General features: G+C 56.0%; 1 long non-coding RNA gene across 2 annotated transcripts; it reads left to right on the plus strand.

Moving 5' to 3' along the window:
• The first annotated feature begins 896 nt into the window (after positions 1–896).
• LOC308651361 lies at positions 897–14,704 on the plus strand. Of its 2 annotated transcripts, XR_014022533.1 has the most exons (4): positions 897–1,135; positions 3,565–3,683; positions 4,187–4,345; positions 14,236–14,704. It is a non-coding gene; the product is annotated as an uncharacterized lncRNA (long non-coding RNA). The 2 variants fall into 2 exon arrangements; XR_014022532.1 differs by having other exon boundaries at positions 3,565–4,345.
• Positions 14,705–15,157: the final 453 nt, after the last annotated feature.

Consider the following 15,157-nt stretch of genomic DNA (forward strand, 5'->3'; position numbering starts at 1 on the left):
AAAAGTCGGGGGTGTACCTGAGATCCAACATCCTGAGTTAATCCCCCAGTACCACAAAGGGAGGGGGGAGGGGAGAGGGAGGAAAAGAAAGACAGAGAGGACAGTCATATGTGCTGGGTAATGAGGAGGTCATATGTGCAGGGTAATGAGGAGGCCTGCTCTTGAGCTTGGAAGACATGGTTATGGCAGACACGGGAAGAGTCCCCTTGCTGCTCCCCACCAGGAGATCAAAGGCAGAGGGGCCGCCCGCCTGGGCAGCCCAGCCCTGACCCTCCCCACCCTGCAGCAGGTGCCAGGACCTCCTTGCCAGCAGTGGGGAATCGGAGGGGACTCTGCTCAGCCCTGTGCAGCACCAGCCAGAGCCGTCTGGCCTTCTGCAGGTCAGGCGCAGGGAGCCTTCTGGTAGAAAAAGCCAGCTAGGGCTGCACCCTGGAGTTGAAAAGGCAAAGGTCGTGTTGACAGGAAAGAGGAGGTGACTGCTCTTAAAATCTTATTGCATGAAGGCAGGTGAGCCAGGGTCCCTTGAGGCACCTTGAGACACCAGAGCCACATTTGTCTTCCACTAGGAGGCCGGGGGGCGGGGGGCCTGGGCAGGCTGGAGGCCCTTTCCACAAAGGGTGGGTCGCTGCTGGGTGACAGTGTCCCTGACAAGCACAGGCTTTCTGCCAGGGCTCAAGGGTGACCTGGGGACTCTTCTAGTGTCACTGCCCCTCCTCTTCTCACTGGCCACGTGGGGAGAAGGCGGTCTCAGGGTGCTTGCTCAGACTGGCTGGCTGCTGTGCCCGGAGGGGCCTTGGGACCCCCCAGGGTTGAAGCTTCCCCTCTGTCCACCGACGGGCGGCCTGTCCTGGCGCACCCGAGCTTCACCCACCGGTCCCTGCTAGGGTCGGCCTGCTGTCACCGGGGCCTGCCCGTGGGCTCGGTGCACGGGAGAGGGTCTCCCTGGGGAACGGGCCTGGCGCGCCCCGCAGCCCTCCTCCCGCTGCACCGCGAACCCTCGGAATCCCGGCGCGAGCCGCGGAAATAGCGCCCTCGTGTGACCGCAGCGCGACAACCGGCCTCGGAGACCTTTCACGCCGCTCCGGGGACCACGGATGCTTTTGCCTGTTGCGTGTCTTCGCCTTTCTTCCTCTAGGTGTGTAGCCTGCTGGGGACACGCGAGGAAACCGCTGGACCCCAGAGCCGCGCCCCGCGGACCCGCAGGAGGAGGGCGACGGAGCCGGCGCTCAGCGGCCTCCTGCGCGTCCTCTCTCCCTCCTACTTCCTTTTCTTCCTTTTCCTCCTTTTCCCCCTGGCTTTCCCTTCTTGGCCTTTCCCCTCCCGCTCTCCTCCGACCTTGGGAGCAGTTACATTTGCCTACAGATAGCCTCTGGTGGGTGTAAGGTCTCTCTCCGTTGAGTGCAGGGGACAGTGCGGTGGGGGGCAGTGCGGTGGGGGGCAGTGCGGTGGGGGGCAGTGCGGTGGGGGGCAGTGCGGTGGGGGGCAGTGCGGTGGGGGGCAGTGCGGTGGGGGGCAGTGCGGTGGGGGGCAGTGCGGTGGGGGGCAGTGCGGTGGGGGGCAGTGCGGTGGGGGGCAGTGCGGTGGGCGGGCGGAGAGGGGCCGCCGGCTCGGATTCGGAGCCGCTGGGTAGTCTGTCCACCCTCCCCGCTCGGTCCGCAAAGGTTGGCAGCGGCCTGTTAAAACACAGTGATGGGGAGGCCGCAGACGGCGTGGGGACACCGCAGACGGCGTGGGGACCTGAGGGGGGTGGACAACAAGAAGAGGTCAGAGGAAGACCAGCAGGGCCAAACGCCCTGCAGTCCAAGGCAGGCCTGGGGACAGTTCCCTGTGCAACCTCGGGGACCGAAGCAGGAGGAAAAGCCTCAGGTGTGTACTTAGCACCTCCTCCAGGCCCACCAGCCCGCAGTGCCAGTGCGGGTCCCTGTACTGATACGCTGGCAGATTCTCCCTCCTTCTCACGGAGGAAGTACCATGTTATGGTGGGAGATGTCCCCAAGGCATCTCGGTGACAGATCTCCTACAGTTCTTTATTAAGTGACCTTCAGTGAGGCTGATGGCAGGCACCAGAGACAATACAGTAAAAGTACATCCAAACAAGGGCCCGCAGTGCGTCCGGAGGCAGCTCGTGCTCTGCCTCACCTCAAGGGGAAAATTGAGCACTGCTTAAAACAAGCAAACCCCACCAGCACCCAGCGGCTCATGTTCTTAGGAAACTCATCACAGGTATTGTTTCTCCTAACTGGGCTTTTTTTTTTTTAAGTATTTATTTTCTAGTTATCGGCAGATATAACATCTTTTTTTATTGTTGGTTGTTCAAAACATTACATAGTTCTTGACATATCATATTTCATACATTAGATTCAAGTGGGTTATGAACTCCCATTTTTACCCCGTATACATATTGCAGAATCACATCGGTTACACTTCCATTGATTTACATATTGCCATTCTAGTGTCTGTTGTATTCTGCTGCCTTTCCTATCCTCTACTATCCCCCATCCCCTCCCCTCCCCTCCCCACCCCTCTTCTCTCTCTACCCCCTCTACTGTAATTCATTTCTCCCCCTTGTATTATTCTTCCCTTTCCCCTCACTTCCTCTTGTATGTAATTTTGTATAACCCTGAGGGTCTCCTTCCATTTCCATGCAATTTCCCTTCTCTCTCTCCCTTTCCCTCCCACCTCTCATCCCTGTTTAATGTTAATCTTCTTCTCATGCTCTTCGTCCCTACTCTGTTCTTAGTTACTCTCCTTATATCAAAGAAAACATTTGGCATTTGTTTTTTAGGGATTGGCTAGCTTCACTTAGCATAATCTGCTCTAATGCCATCCATTTCCCTCCAAATTCTATGATTTTGTCATTTTTTAATGCAGAGTAATACTCCATTGTGTATAAATGCCACATTTTTTTTTTTTTTTTTTTTTTACTGGGCTTTTGATGAAACTGAGCACGGCAGAATGTGATTTGTAATCTCTTAAAAGAAGCTATGCAGTTGATAAAAACGAAGGCTTTCATGTCTGATACTTAAAAGAGAAAAGAATAAAATCTTTTTAGGAGATGGAAGGTTTCACTCCGACAGGGGACCCACAGGCCCACTTTCATCTAGCCAAGGGAGGTGCAGGGAGGCCCCAGGAGCAGGCTGACCCCAGGCTCCTGGCTCCTGCACCCTCCTCCCTGCCCCCCAGTAGCTGGGGCTCTCAGCTGTGCTGCTAGAGCCAGTTCCAAATATATTTAGAAAGCTGTTTGGGCCTCATTTGTGACAGAAGAAGGGACCTTCAAAGGGTTCTCAAATGCTGGTGTGCACGGGAGGACCTGCTGCTTGTTAGGAATAGAGTTCAGTGGATTTCAAATCCAGTGTCCTAGCCCCAGCCAACAAGTCTGCATTCTAAACAATTACTGAAGAAGCAATTGGGAATGGGGACCCTGCCCTAAAGCAGGGTTCTCATCATTCTAGCTGAGAAAAAATACTCAGAATAGACGCTCATGGCTGCTCACTTGGACAAAGTTACCTCAAAGATAATTGATTGATGATAATTTAAACTGCAGTTTCTTGGTACATCTTGTAGGACAAATTAGTTAGACTCCTGAGGCGCGAGAGACTGCATGCTTGGCGCACAGTGTGGAATTCCTGGCACGAGTCAACCCCTGCTGGGGGTCTGCCAACTCTGACTTAGTCCTAGAGTAGGTGAGTGAATCATGTGAACAGGTGGATTAGGTCTGGCTACAGGTGGCAGGGTAATCACAGGTAAGCCACACAGAAGCTCCCTTCTGTCTCGAAGAAGCAAGGCCAGAGGCTGGCAGTGCTGAGCGGCGTGTGCCTCTGGCAGCAGGGCCCAGGTTGCCTCTGTTGCTCTGAGCTTCAGGAAGTAGCTTCCCCTTCATGCCCAAGAGGGTGGCTGGAGCACCCACCATCACTCCACATGGCAGCTAGTGGGAAGGAAGGGCGTTTCCCAGGCTTGTACTCAGGACTTCTGCTTATCTTTCACTAACTAGAACATATTCTCACAGCCATATCTAGCTGCAAGATGTTGGGGCCAGGGGTTGGCTGGCCAGATACCCAGCTAAGCATAGAGGCTGATCAAAAAGGGAAAGGGGAAATAGTGGAGGGACACCTGATGGTCTGCCATGGCCATCAGTGACAGATGAGGACACCTAGGGGCATTACCAAAGCTACCTGATGTCCTTCAGGACAACACCTCTCCGACCTCAGTAGCAGATATGCCAGCGTCACCCTCGTCTGAGAGCAGTGCTCTGGCAAGCCACATGCCACAGTCAGCTCTTCCACGTGGACTGTTCTGGAAACCTCACGTCACCAGGCTGTCGCGAGCAACCAGGCAACATGGAAGGGTAAGCAGTACGGGTCCCCTCCCAGGGCAGCGCCTCCCCCAGGCCCATCCCAAGGCCCGCCTGCTTAGTGTCTCGGGTGTCTCTCCAAACAAGACCTGGGTCCCCCTCTCAGAGGTGTGCTGGGCCTGGGGAGACTCCAGGCCTTCCTACTCCTGCTCTGCCCTTGACGTCAGCGGGTGTCACTGCTACCCACCACAAGGAAAGGTGCAGGGAATCAAAGGTCACGAAGGTCGAAGAGCTCACGGGGCTTGCACACCGGGAAGCCTTCTCCCAGTGATGTGTGACTGCGATGCTTATGCAGCATCTTAACAGGAAACCTGGGCATCCACCACAGTGAACACTTTATCACCAACCCCTCTCAACCACGCACGTCCCTCGGCCTTGCCCCAGACTTCATCTCATCCTGAATTGTATGTCTTAGTTCGTTTTTTAAATAGTATCACTACCGGTGTATAGGTGCATAAACTATATATTGCTTTGGCTTCTTTTTGAAGTTTAAAAAGGGCATGCGGGGACAGCTTTCTGTCACTTGATTGTGTTTCCACCAAACTTTATGTTTCCTGGACGGTCTGTGCTTCTGTGGGCAGCTGGAGACAGCTGGAGACAGTTCGTTTTATTGTTGTGTCATGTTCCGCTGGTGTGAGCACCACAGGTAGCCCCCTATTCCTCCGTTGATGGAATTTGGGTAGCTTCTCTTCTGTTTGTTTTTGCTATCATAACAATTGCTGCCCCGATCATGTTTCCTAGGAGAGGATTTCTAGGATGTGTGTGTTTAGCTTTGGGAGATAGAGCTGTGGAGGCTGAGCCAATTCACACCCCTCAGTGATGATAATACAGTATTGACGTTCAGGTTAGTCAAACTTCATTGATTTTTGTCTGTTAATTAGAAAAAAAAAAAGGTGCCCTTCTTTGCATAATTCACGCCTGGCCCAGCATCTTTTCATAGCTGACTAACCCTAAACATTTAAGGTGATCTGAGCTAGGTGTAGTGGCTGGGGAGGCTGAGGCAGCAGGATCCCCAGTTCAAAGTCAACCTCAGCAACTTAGAAGGACCCTAAGCAACTCTGTCTCCAAATAAAATGTAAAAAGGGCTGGGGAGGGGCTGGGGATGTAGCTCAGTTGGTGGAGTGCTCGCCTCACATGCACAAAGCCCTGGGTTCAATTCCCCAGCACCACAAAAAATAAAATAAAAATAAAAAGGGGCTGGGATGTGGTTCAGTGGTTAAGTGCTTCTGGGTTCAATCCCCAATACCCATACCCCCCCCCCCTCCAAAGAAAGAAAGACAAGAAAAGAAACAGGCCAAGCTGTGTGCACCACAGAGCCCATGTGCCCCAGACACCCGACCCACCTCCGGGACTGAGGTTCTTTTCCTCAATTGCTCAGTTCACAGTGGACAGCTCAGTGAGTCCCTCTGGAGACTGGTGGGCACAGCTGACCAGGACAGGATATGAATGTCCAGCCCCTTGCCCAGCGCGGGGCAGCTCCTGGAGGCCTGTGCGATGAGTTGGGGCCTTGCTGTGACTGCAGAGCGGCTCACCTCCTCTCGCCCCCATCCTGCTCCACAGTGGGGGCTTCTAAGGAGCTCCCCAGTAAGCTCGTCCAGGGGCCCATCTCAGAGCCGGATGCCCAGGTGGCCTGTGGCTATTAGGGCCAGGATTGGTCTCAGAAGGAGGACAGTTTGTAAACTGGGACTTGAGAGTGTGGTCACCCACTGGCCAGCTTGCCAGGACCTATGACCAGCGTGTAGATGGCCTCAAGCCCTCTGTACGGCTGCAGCCTAAGATCCCACCTGCAGTGGATGTAGAAAGACTGTCGTGGAACAGGATGGACTGGCCGGGGCAGGGTCTCAGGCACCGAGAGGGGCCGCGGAAACAGGGGCCACAGACGGCGGAGCTGGGTGGCTGCTCTTAGGGAAACCCCATGCTGTGGAGAAGAGCAATGGAAGGCCAGAGGTGACTCATCGCCAACCAGAGGCCGAGTGTGAAATCCAGAGCACACCCCCGGGAGCGGACAAAGGTTCTCTCACCTCCCGTAGCTGGAGTGCAGGAAAGGCTGAGGGCTAGGCTAGGATTTAGTTATTAAAGTGCAGAGCTCCCGAGGAGGCTGACTTCTCAATCCCACAGGCCGGCTCCACTAAGGTCAGCACTGATGTTAGCCGAGTCGAGTCTTGTCCATAGGTGGATGAATGGATAAGGAAAGCATGGGACACACTCAACAGCAGAACATTACTCAGCTCTGAAGAATGCAGTCCTGCAGCACAATGGCTAGACCTGGGGGCTTGGTGTGAAGTGGGACCGGCCAGAAGTAGAACGCCAAGCATCGTGTGTTTCCTCTTGTGTGGGAGCCACAGAAAAGTCCACCCGAATGTGGACTCATGATTAGCAGAGGTTGGGACGGGGACGCATGAGGGGCAAAGGGAGGCTGGGGAGTGTCAGCTGACTGCAATGAGCTCCACCCAGCAGTAACCTCAGTGCAGCTTCATACACCATGCACGTACGCCTGGGTTGACATATCCCAGGACCCCACTCACACGGGTAGCTGATACATGTCAATCAAGAAAATGAAATGTTCTTAACAGTCCAAAGTTTACCAGGATGGAATAGCCAAGTGCAGTGATATGGTCATGACACATAATACACATTAGTAATAATAAATAACAAAATGTTACAAAATTGAAAAAACAGAGAAACTTGACTCCCTAGATCCTCCTTACCCTGTGGGCCTGCAGTGACCCTTTCCTAGTAAGCTGGCACTCTGGTGCCGTCCTCCCTGGCACCTGGCTTAAGCAGGCGCAGAGTCTCTTGTCGTGTAAGACAACAGGAACCCTCCTGAGGCCCACGCGCCCGGCCTCCCGCCCGGCCTCCCTCCTGGCCACTAGACCAACACCATAACCCACAGAGCAGGGCCTGCAGACCTCTATGCATGCCCATCCAGCTGGCCGGACCACACTGGGGACTGGAGTCTGAGGGACAGGATCAAGGGCAGTGGGAAGCCAAGTTGACCAGGGATGGTGGTACACATGGCATGTGACTTAATGCCCTATGGAGTTCATGAATTCTAGGACGGTCCTGAGAAGCTTTGATAGAGAGAGGGGTGGGGACGACAGGACCAGGAAGCAGCCGAGGCCAGGAGGGCACTCACTGTGCTGGGCAGCCCCTGGGGGCCGGCCTGGGAGAGCCACCGAGACAGGACTAGAATGTGACGTTCCTCCAGGTAAGACTGCGGTCAGGCAGGGTCCTGCTCGACCTGTCAACCAGAAGCCGAGAGTGGATGCCCGGGAGGCTGAGGGCAGCCACAGCACACGCCGGGGACTCCCTCCAGACCCAAGCCGGTTTCTGACCAGGGAAGGCGAGGCCGGGTGGCAGGGAGCAAGGCTCGCCCCCAAGACTGGCGTGAACGGCAGCGGTCCCCTGCTCCCCTGCAAAAGGCTAAGAGCTGTTCACTCAGCCACTGTCCCCTGGGAGAAGGGTACCCAAACTGCCTGAGGACACAGGGCCCAAGCTGACACTGGTGCCTGGGAACCTAGGGCTTTCTCTTGGAGTCGGATCAAAGGGACCAGACGATAAACGGTCCTGGCCTGGTCCAACCCACAGTTGGCACTCTGGGGTCCATGGACTCACCCAATGGCCATTTGCCTAGCACAAAATATTTGATTTGAAGTAGACACACTTGAGAGTTGGTAGAAACCTCGCATGGGTTCCTGGGCCCCTAGAGTGAGAGGTGTCAGGGCAGGGACATCCCGTTGTGACCCTCTGAAACTACCCTGCCCAGCCAAGACGGTAGGTCAAAATCAGTATCCCCTCTCAGGGAAGAGGGCTGTCACTTGAGCCATCCTTAGACCTGAAGGACGCAGGTCCCCACATGACGCCATTTAGTTTGTCTTTCTGCCCTCACTGGACCCCGGAGAGGGTCAGAGGGCTGCGATGAGCTCCGCCAAGCCGTGTCCTCAGTGCAGCTTCTGCACCATACAGGAGTCTTAGCCGGAGTGAAGTCGACCTGCCTGGACGTGGGAGTTGGTTTGGGAGTAGGGCGGCCCCGAGCCCTCTTGTGACACTGCTTCCCTGGAAGGTTCTAGACGGGAGGGGTGGAAAGCTGTCTGCCCACCCTGCTGGCATGGAAGGGCCTTCAGCTTCTCTGAGTGTCTGGCTGGAGGGCGGTGGCTATTTTCTAAATGTGCTCTGACCTGTTAGGACGACCCTCTTCTGACCTTTGGGTAAAGAGAACAGGCTTTTTTTTTTCCTTCTGTGCCAATTGGCATTTCTGGGTCACCTGCTTCTTCAGGTCCAAGCCTGGGATATAGGAGACGAAGAGAAAACCAGGAGCCCACCCTGTGTTGTTCCCCGGTCCCCAGCTCCCTGGCCGACAGCCACCTTTCTCCACCTTTCAGTCTGTTTGCTTGTATTGAGAGTGTATGTGAGTGAGTGTGTGAGTGTGTGAGTGTGTGAGTGTGTGAGTGTGTGAGTGTGTGAGTGAGTGTGTGAGTGTGTGAGTGTGTATGTGAGTGAGTGTGTGAGTGTGTGAGTGAGTGTGTGTGTGAGTGTGTGAGTGTGTGAGTGAGTGTGTGTGTGAGTGAGTGTGTGAGTGAGTGAGTGTGTGAGTGTGTGAGTGTGTGAGTGAGTGTGTGAGTGTGTGAGTGTGTATGTGAGTGAGTGTGTGAGTGAGTGTGTGAGTGAGTGTGTGAGTGTGTGAGTGAGTGTGTGTGTGTGAGTGTGTATGTGAGTGAGTGTGTGAGTGAGTGTGTGAGTGAGTGAGTGTGTGAGTGAGTGTGTGAGTGAGTGTGTGAGTGTGTGAGTGTGTATGTGAGTGTGTGAGTGAGTGTGTGAGTGAGTGAGTGTGTGAGTGAGTGTGTGAGTGTGTGAGTGAGTGTGTGAGTGTGTGAGTGTGTATGTGAGTGAGTGTGTGAGTGTGTGAGTGAGTGTGTGTGTGAGTGAGTGTGTGTTTGTGTGAGTGTGTGAGTGTGTGAGTGAGTGTGTGTGTGAGTGAGTGTGTGAGTGTGTGTGTGAGTGAGTGTGTGTGTGTGAGTGTGTGAGTGAGTGAGTGAGTGTGTGAGTGTGTGAGTGTGTATGTGAGTGTGTGAGTGAGTGTGTGTGTGAGTGTGTGAGTGAGTGTGTGTGTGAGTGTGTGAGTGAGTGTGTGAGTGTGTGTGTGAGTGAGTGAGTGTGTGTGTGAGTGAGTGTGAGTGTGTGTGTGTGTGTGTGTGTGTGAGAGAGAGCGCGCACAGGGTTTATTTGTGCTTCTTGGGACTGACAGGGAAGAGTGGCATCCCACCTGACGGGAGGTGGAAGTCCAGGATCTCGGCCACAGGAGTGGGCCCTCCCTCACACAGGGCTGGACAGGGGACCCACCTTGCAGTGCAGGAGGCACAGGAGCAGGCCCAGCCCTGGGTCCACTAGTCCTTGCATATCACACCTCCTGACAGGGACAGGAGGCCTGGAAGGCGTGTGGAGGTGTGTGGGAATGGTGGCCCTCCCAGACAGCACACGCTGTCGTCACCTGCTGCTGTGTGGCTTGGCGTCCTCTCGGGGGGGACAGACATGAGAGGCTCTGCTGGCCAGTGCTCCGCATAGTCCACCTGGGGAGTTGTGCTTTCTGCTCCAGGGTTCTGGGCTCTGCATGTCTAGAGCTCTGGGCTCACCTGTCACCCAGCTTCTCGTGGTGAGACCAGCAGGAAAAGACCCTGGTCATCTGCACCACACAACGGGGGCAGAGAGGGACACATTTGGCAGGCAGGGGACCCACCTGGGCATCACTCAGTACTCCCTTGCCAATTTTTATGGCAAATGCATAGCCATGGCCTGGGCAGGGCCTGATGACCAGGGGATCAGACTCCTCAGTGGGAAGGGTCCAGGTCACCCCACCAGGTAAGCCACCAGAGGAGGAACCCAGAATAGCAGTGAAAGGGGAACTATGGCAGCCTGGGGACCTGCTTTTAGTGGAGGCCACCATCTGCCCCACCCTCTTCTCTGAAGTTGCTCCCAGGAAACAGGCCCACCAGGAGGCCCAATAGGAGGCCCACCAGGAGGTTCACCAGGAGGCCCACCAGGAGGCCCACCAGGGGATCCACCAGGAGGTCCACCAGGAGGCCCAATAGGAGGCCCACCAGGAGGTTCACCAGGAGGCCCACCAGGAGGCCCACCAGGGGGTCCACCAGGAGACCCACCAGGAAACCCACAGGAGGCCCAATAGGAGGTCCACCAGGAGACCTACCAGGAGGCCCACAGGAGGTCTACCAGGAGACCTACCAGGAGACCCAATAGAAGACCCACCAGGAGGGCCACCAGGAGATCCACCAGGGGGTCCATCAGGAGGGCCACCAGGAGACCCACCAGAAGATCCACCAGGGGGTTCACCAGGAGACCCACAGGAGGCCCACCAGGAGGTCCATCAGGGGGCCCACCAGGAGGCCCAATAGGAGGTTCACCTGGAGATCTACCAGGAGGCCCAATAGGAGGTTCACTAGGAGGCCTACCAGGAGGCCCAATAGGAGGCACACCAGGAGGCCCAATAGGAGGTTCACTAGGAGGCCTACCAGGAGGCCCAATAGGAGGCACACCAGGAGGCCCAATAGGAGGTTCACTAGGAGGCCTACCAGGAGGCCCAATAGGAGGCACACCAGGAGGCCCACCAGGAGGTCCATCAGGGGGTTTACCAGGAGACCCACAGGAGGCCCACCAGGAGGCCCAATAGGAAGTTCACCAGGAGGCCCACCAGGAGACCCACGGGAGGCCCACCAGGAGGCCCAATAGGAAGTTCACCAGGAGGCCCACCAGGAGACCCACAGGAGGCCCACCAGGAGGCCCAATAGGAAGTTCACCAGGAGGCCCACCAGAAGACCCACAGGAGGCCCACCAGGAGGTTCACCAGGAGGCACACCAGGAGGCCCACCAGGAGGCCCACCAGAAGACCCACAGGAGGCCCACCAGGAGGTTCACCAGGAGGCCCACCAGGAGGTCCACCAGGGGGTTTACCAGGAGGTCCACCAGGGGGTTTACCAGGAGGCCCACCAGGAGGTTCACCAGGAGGCCCAACAGGAGGTCCACCAGGAGGTTCACCAGGAGGCCCAACAGGAGGCCCACCAGGAGGCCCACCATGAGGTCTACCAGGAGGCCCACCAGGGTGTTCACCAGGAAGCCCACAGGAGGTTCACTAGGAGGTCCACCAGGGATTTCACCAGGAGGCCCACCAGGAAGCCCACCAGGAGATCCACCAGAAGGTCCACCATGAGGCCCACCAGGAGGCCCACCAGGAGACCCACCAGGGGGTCCCCAGAGCACTGCATCCAGCAACCACATACACCAAGCCTGCAGATATGGGTGGCCCAAGGGGTGGTCCTGGGAGCCTTGGTGTGCCCTGGGGATCTCCTGTCCCCTCCCCAGGGGAAGCCCTGTCTCCCCCACAGGCAGAGAACACTGACAGCTGACAGCCCCTGGACAGCCTACAGCGGCAGAGAACTGCCCCCCGGTGGCCAGGCCCCCCCAGCCAGGGCAGGCAGGCCCCCGCGGGCTCCCAGTCTGCAGCTCTCTGAGGCATGTGCGATTCATGACCTGGTTCTCCTCTGCCCAGTCCTGCTTGCCCTGCTCCCTGCAGGAGCCGACTCCCTAGAGTCACTCCCAGCAACACTGTCGCATGCAGATACTGGTTTCAGAATCTACTTACCAGGAAACTGAGGTGACAGAATGAGTGCTCAGCTTTCCGCACCAGAAGACGCTCGCTTTTGGACTGGCCGGCCCCGGACCTTGTCCTGGGTCTGGGAGTGCCTCTGACGCAGGAGATACCCTGAGTCCAGGAGAGTTTCCTGAGACATTGCCAGAGAAGGAGTCGCAGAAGGCCTCAGGAGGAAGTGGGGTGGAAACACCCGAAGGGAAGAAGAAGATGGATATACCTACAAAGCCCCCTTCCAGCTGGGCCTGAGCCGTGTGCCTGAGGACAGGGGTTGCCAGGAATCCACAGAAAGGTCCCGGCCATCCATCAACCACACAGACCAAGGGAGCTCCGGAGGGACCAGAGTGGGCAGTCATTCTGGCAGTCAAGAGCTCCAAGCTGCTTGGACCCACTGCAGCCTGTCCAGCCATGACAGGGAGGGCAGGGCAGCCTGGGAGCGCTGGCTCTGCTCTTTCCTCCCTGCTCGCTTCTCAGCCGAGAACCCCAGCTCTGGGTCTGTCCAGTGCCACAGTGAGAGCCTTGTTCCCATTTCACACCACGGCCCTCCAGTGCCCCCAGGCTTCCCTCAAATTTAGGTGGAGCCTAAATTGGGGCCAGTCTTAGTTCCAAATTGGAAAGATGGGATTAGGGAGGCCAGAGGGTGTATTTTAAGCTTTAAGAATACCTGAAAAGTGGAATTTTTACTCTGGAGGTGCCCAGGCATGGCATAATTAAACGATTTGCAAGTGTTCCCGGGGCCTTGCGAAACCCACAGGACTCAGGGGAAAAAGCCCTGTGAGATATTTTGTCGCCTGTGTATAAATTTCCAAGGGCTGCTGAGACACGGCACCGCAGGCTGGGTGGCCTGAAGGGCAGGAACAGCTTGTCCCCGGTTCTGGAGCTGGAAGTCTGACCTCAAGGCGTTGGTGGCCATGCTCCCTCTGAGGGCCGCAGGGGCACTTCCCAGGCTCTGGGGTCCTTGGCTTCTGCTGTGGCACGCCTGCCTCCACCTTTGTGGTCACGTGGTGGTCTCCCTGTGTCTGTCTCATATGATGACTTGAAAGGACACCAGACCAGGGGCCCGCCCTGTGCCATCATGACCTTGTCTTAACTGGTCACATCTGCAATGGCCCTGTTTCCAAATACGGGCAGACTCTGAGTTCCAGTTTTCAGGTGGGGGTCAAATCCAACCCATAATACTCAGTGAGGATGTGTTCACCCTTTCCCTGAGCCCCTGCGCTCAGAACCGGAAGGAGCTGAGCTTGGGACACCCAAAGCTGACTCAGCACAGCCGGGCAGTGGTTCCCTGGCAGGGGTTTGCAGACCAGCTGGCAGGCAGCTGGCCCATCACCAGTACCTGGAGATCTTTCAGAGGACGTTCGCCTCCAAGGTCCAGGGGCTGGCGCCACCCTGCGTGGAGACGCTGTATCTGACCTCAGGGTCTCAGCAGGGTGTTCACAGCTCTGTCGAGGCTCTTCCTGTGACACGCTGGACAGTCTGCATTTGTCAAGGGCTGATTTCGCAGCAGGCGTTCTCCTGAGATTTTCCCTAAGCACCTGATCCTCACAGCAATGAGGGGCCCGGGGCACCAACGGGTCACACAGCCAGGAAGAGGCAGCTTACACAGCTGCAATAAAAATCAAATAAGCCAGACGTCTTCAAAATGTGCAGTTTTTGTGTAGCAAGAACATTCTCAAGAAAGTGAAAAGACGACCGAGAATGGGGGCAACCTGCAGATCACGTGTGTGAGAAGGGGTAGGTGTTTAGACTACAGGGAGAACCCTTGTAGCCCAACACCAAGTGTCAGCAGCTGCCCTGGGTGCAGATGCCTTTAGGTCCTGATGCACCTGGTTCTGGACTATTATTGCCTTCAGTCTGGCATGGCAGGGCCAGGTCACGGTAACTTGGGCATTACCCCAGCTCAGATAACAAGGCGTGGCTCCGGGAGTAGGGTCACCTACTGGGGCTGAGTTACACTCACCTGTTCCTTTGTGATCCTACCCTTTTTGGGGTAGAATGTTCCATGGAAACTCCCCTTGTGTGTCCCCTGTCTAAGAACAAAGAATCCCAGTGGCTCTCTCTCTTTCCACGGACCCCTAAGGTCGGAGAGCCCACTGGATTTGAAAAGGTACTTCTGTGAGTTTGTGCACTTTCTTCACCGTTTTCTTAAGTTATTGGAAGAGTCAGATTTGGGAACCCAGCGTAGGTCACCAGATAACCAAGGAGACAGACAACCCGATGTTCACAGGTGGCAAAGAGACATTTCTCCAAAGACACAATCGACCAGGAAGCACATGAAAAGGCCTCAGCGAGGTTCCTCATCCAGATGAAGATGCAAAGCAGAGACGCAGTGAGGTGCCACGAGGACCCGGTGATCCCAGACGTGGAGGAGGAGGAGGAGGAGCTGGAACTCGGGGGCCGGGAGCGTCGGTGGTGCCCCCGCTATGCGAAGGCTTGGTGAGTTTTCAGAAACAGAACTTCCAGGTACACGCTGCAGAGCATTGAAAAAAGTACTCCAATCCTCATTCACGATTTTTCTTGGTGTCATTATTGACAATAACCCCAAAGTGGAGTGACCCCATGTCCACCAGAGAATGAGACTGTGCCATATGCATGCCATGGGATAGCATTCTGTCGCGAAAAGGCGGGGAGCACGGCAGGGGTGCCCCTTGGAAGCAGGATGTGAGGGGAGAAGCCCATCACAAGGTGGCACATGAGCTAGAGAGCCGTTGTCACCAGGGGGTGAGAGTAAAGGGGGACGGACAGGGCCGGCTTTGTGGCTGTGGGGTTTCATTTGGGGACAGGTGAGTTTGGGGACTAGCTACACGTGGGGGTCGCACAACATGGTGAGTGTGCTAAATTCTGCTGAGCTCTTGACTTTAAAGTGACTGCTGTTCTGTGAATTTCATCTCAACCCAGGAAAAACTTTATTCTCCAAACAAGGGGAAAAACAAAAGGGCTCAGAATCAGGAAAACCTCGGCTTCTTGAGTTCACAAACACTGCTCTGGCTCCCTTGGAGAGTGGAGATGGGGATGGAGAGAGGTGGGAGGACACACCTGGGAGGCGCTGCAGCCGTCCAGGTGGTGGGCAGGTTGGCTCAGTCACCAGAGCCAGGAAAGGGCCGGGAGAAGCCATGGGCGGAAGAATCAGCCAGGTGAAGTGTCTGAGG

The sequence above is a fragment of the Spermophilus citellus genome (genome assembly GCF_964194105.1).
Source record: "Spermophilus citellus genome assembly, chromosome: 6".
In the NCBI taxonomy this organism is placed as follows: domain Eukaryota; kingdom Metazoa; phylum Chordata; class Mammalia; order Rodentia; family Sciuridae; genus Spermophilus; species Spermophilus citellus.